The following is a 5,000-nucleotide window of genomic DNA, read 5'->3' on the forward strand; positions in this document are numbered from 1 at the left end:
CAGCGCATGAAAGGGTGAATTAATTTAAATTATTTCTTTTGGGAATCTGTCTGTTTAACGAATATATTTTGAACAACCGTGTAAGATAGTTTGGCGTAGGATGTCTGTTCAAGTAGTATATTATAAACAATCATGTAAGAATAGTTTTTCATAGGAAGGTGTGGATGTCTTTTTTAATGAAAGTTTTATTTTAACATGGTGAAACAAGGGGTAATCTTCATTTTATCTCCCAACGCATTTCCATCAATTTTTAGGGGTAGCTAACATGAAATAAGAACAAAGGGTGATTTTTATTCTCTTCATCCCTGCTAGCTTGACGACCCTATCCAGCTGTGTTAGGTTGGTACTGTCAGGGTGCCACAGCTAACCATCCCCCGTTATCCACCACAAATTAAGCTTTATATGGTGAGTCCCCTACTGCTACCACCTCCATGTTCACCAAGGCGACCAATTATTCCTATTTATAGCAAGCTCTTTTGCCTTTCTCACATCTATCCTCCTAATACCTAGAGCTTTATTCCCTTCATCCATCCACCCAAACCTTAGCCTTCCTCTTTTACTTTTCTCTTATTTATATCATCCCTTTTTTCTACTAAAGCCATGCGATTTTAAAGTTCTAAAACCTAGATATTATTTCTGATAACCAAATAAGAATTCAATTCAGGGCGACAGGGAGAAGTTTTTATTATCTTTTAAACAAATAAGTAAATAAGGGTTTCACTGAAACACTTTCGCAATTTCTTAATCCATATAATAAATAAAAAAGCACTGGATAAGCTATGAATAACATAAACAAACCATCATCTCTTCACGAGGCTAGTCAGTAGAACAAACAACAGAGGAGACAATATTACAAAACAACACATGTGTTCATTAACCATCGTCGGTCGGACATTAACTTTCTCATTTATCAAGTCATCACCAAGCAAAAATTGAATGCCATTTAAAGGGAACTTGGAAACCACACCAACAACAACAGGTCCTCATTTTCAGTCGCAATGAAGATCCATACGATGCAATGGATCGCTCAAATGGCCATCACCAACTCAACGAATGGGAACATACTGACACTCCCCACCAAAGAATACTCAGTCACAGGGACAAGTGAATAGGCATCACCAGTATCACGCATGATACAAATCTGGGTGTGGTGAACCACCATAACAATAACAAAACCCTCAGCAGAATATGGCTATAAAACCTTATCAAACTGTCAGGAACAAACACTAAAATTTACGCGCTTCCTGTCAAATTCGTGGTTATCTACAGTGTTAACCTTAACTGGTAACACAATATAGTTCTTCTTCTTAAGCTTAAAACACTCAGACACTTTGTGACCTGTTTACTTACAATAATTACACACTACTTAACTGCTACTAATTTATTTACTATTCAAACTGCTATTTTGGAACTCGATACAAGAATCAGAATTAGAGTGCTTATCTGTGTCCCTAAAGTCTTTTGACTTTTTAAACTTTTTATCACATGACCTCGACTTTTTGTGAGCCAGTGCATAATCATCAACACAGAGAGCTGTTCCACGAAGGATGGATAACGTTTTCTCATTTCATAAGCCTTAATGTTATCACTAATATGATTTTCAAAATTTGAATAATTTCCTTTATTTTTAAATAATTCCTACATTCTGATACCTTGCACGATTTATACAGGCTATCTCGTTGTTCCCTACTAAATTATTATTATTATTATTATTATTATTATTATTATTATTATTATTATTATTATTAGCTAAGCTACAACCTAGGTTGGAAAAGCAAGATGCTATAAGCCCAAGGGCTTCAGCAAGAAAAAAAATAACCCAGTGAGCAAAGGAAATAAGGAAATAAATAAACGATATAAGATGTAATGAACAATTAGAATAGAATATTTAAAAAAAAAATAACAACATTAAAACAAATATTTGATATATAAATCATAAACGAGCTTATGTAAGCCTGTTCATCATAAAAGAATTTGCTGCGAGTTTGAACTTTTGAAGTTCTACAGATTCAACTACCCGATTATGAAGATCATTCTACAACTTGGTCACAGCTGGAATAAAATTTCTAGAGTACTGTTTCGTAATGAGCCTCGTGATGGAGAAGGCCATACTGTTAAAATTAACTGCATACCTAGTATTACGAACAGGATGGAACTATCCGGGAAGATATAAATGTAGAGAAGGGTCAGAATTATAGAAAATCTTATGCAACATGCATAATTAACTAATTGAACAACTGTGTCAGATATTAATATCTAGATAAGTAATATGAAATTTAATAGACCGTAAGTTCCTGTCCAACAAATTAAGATGGGAATCAGCAGCTGAAAACCACACAGGAGGACAATAATCAAAACAAGGTAAAATGAAAGAATTAAAACAATTCTCCAGAATAGACTGAATAGACTCCCTAAATAAGCCAATTTTTTTTTGTTTTGGCAATTGAAGAACACACAGACCTAATGTGTTTCTCAAAAGTAAATTTGCTGTCGAGAATCACACCGAAGATTTCAAAAGTCATACAAAGTTAAAGAAACATTATCAATGGTGATATCCGGATGTTCAGGAGCCATTGTCCTTAACCTACTTACAATCATACTTTGAGTTTTGTTAGGATTCAGCTTCATACCCCATAGTTTGCACCATGCACTAATTTTAGCTAGATCTGTATTAAGGGACTCAGCAAACCCAGTTCTACATTCAATAGATGGAATTGATGTAAAGAGATCTACATAGGCAACAAGCTTGTTTTCTAGACTAAACCACATATCATGTGTATACAGTAGGAAAATTAATGGGTCAATAACACTACCCTAAGTAACACCAGATAGCACATTCCTATACTCACTATGGTCCCCATCAACAACAATGCTTTGCTATCTATTACTGAAAAATTCAATAATGATGCTAAGAAGTTGGAAAACAAGGGCCTCATGATTACCACAGTTGCCTTTTCTTGTTTTGGCCAACTCCTAAACTTCATTCTATAAGCCCATGGAATTAGCTCATAGGCCTGCAAAATAACCTTTTTTAAGAATGCATATTCCCAATTATATATTTAGGAATGGAAGCATAGACTTTTTGTACCGTGCCACACAAAAACTCCTGACTACATATATGCTAAATTCTCTATTCACCACTTATATTTTTTTAGATTTTCTCTCACAACACACAAAATACTCATAAATTCTTTTCATTAAAAGGAGGTTTGACTATCTTTGTTATAAATCATCATCATCATCATCATCATCTCCTTCTACGCCTAATGACGTAAAGGGCTTTGGTTAGATTTCGCCATTCTTTTGTATCTTAAGATTATAATTCAACACTTCTCCATTCATCATCCCTGACTTCATGCTTCATAGTCTTCAGCCTCTTAGGCCTGGGTCTCTCAACTCCTCTAGTACCTTGTGGAGTGCAGTTAATCACCATGATCTCGTCCACATATGGCACTCGAGTAATATCTCATAGGGTTTCAGTTCTAACCAAGTCCTGCCATTTAACTCCCAATATTTTTCTGAGGGCATTGTTCTCAAATCTACTAAATCTGTTGGTGATTGCTTCATTCTCATACCATGACTCATGTCCATATAGTAACACAGATCTCAATAAACTGATATGTATCCTGATTTCTATACGTAAATTCACGCCATTTGATTTCCAAATGTTACTTAATCTAGCCATTACCTAATTTGCTTTTCTCAATCTTTCGTTAAGCTCCAATTCTAAAGATCCTGTATTAGAGATCACAGTTCCCAAATATCTAAATGATTCTACCTTATCAATCCTTTCTCCGTCCAATGATATTTAATCTCCCATTACATATTCCGTTCTCCTCATCTTTATCTTCCTTCTATTTGTCCTGAGCACAATCTCCTTTGATATTTTATGCATTCTGGTAAGCAAGCATTGTAAATCCTGTGGTGTTCTGCTAATAAGAACAGAGACATTACCATACCCTAGGTAAACTAGTTTCCTATTACCAATTCACTCCAATCCTTCCCCACCATCTCCAACTGTTCTATGCATTACAAAATCCATGAGCAGGATAAACAATATTGACGACAACACCTTCCCTTAAAATACTCCACTGTCCACTGGAAATTCGTTTAATAGGACTCCACTAACATTAACTTTGCCCTTGCTATGCTCATGGACATATTTAATAAAATTTACAACTTTTAAGAGGAATTCCATAATAACACAGGACTCCACAAAATTGGTCGGTGCACACTATCAAAGTTTTTTTCAGAGTCCACAAATACCATCAAAAGTGGATTTATTAATTTTACACATTGTTTTATAGTATGCCTCAAAATCAAAATTTGGCTGTGCAACTTCTACCTTTTCTAAATCCTGCTTGTTTATCTCTTATCTTTTCATTAATCTTTCTCTCTAGCCTCTTTAGAATAAGCATATTTGACCTCAATTTATCTGCAGCATTAAAACAATCTTGCTTGATTTTTTCACTTTCTAACTCCTTTTGAAAATTAATCGTATGAATATTTATCTTCTCTCTCTCCTCAGCTTCAAATATTAATTTCTCATGCTCAGCTTTTAATTGTTTACCTTTAAAATTAGCTTCTGTTATCTCATGCTCAGCTTCGGCTTCCAACAGTTTTTCGCTTAAACAAACTTCTATTTCAAGTCTTTCAAGTTCCATGGCTGTTCATTCAGAACCCAATGATTCCTTATCAATCGCAGGTCACATATCCATATGTAACACGTGTTCTTCAACCAAATGTTGAACTAACATGTTTAATATTATCCTTTTTCCTCATTAAATTTTCAACATTAAGCTCAAGATGTTTGCCTAAATTCACTAAGTGGGATTTCTTGAGATCATTTAACTTTACAATTTGTGGATCCTCACAAAAACTCAATAGAGTTCAACATGTCTGCTGGCTATTTTGTATAACTGACAAAAGTTTAATTAATTATCAATCTCTGAATTTCAAATAGGATAACAATTAAGATTATCAGATAAGGTCAGCTATTA

This window comes from Palaemon carinicauda, chromosome 9 (genome assembly GCF_036898095.1).
Source record: "Palaemon carinicauda isolate YSFRI2023 chromosome 9, ASM3689809v2, whole genome shotgun sequence".
Taxonomy (NCBI): domain Eukaryota; kingdom Metazoa; phylum Arthropoda; class Malacostraca; order Decapoda; family Palaemonidae; genus Palaemon; species Palaemon carinicauda.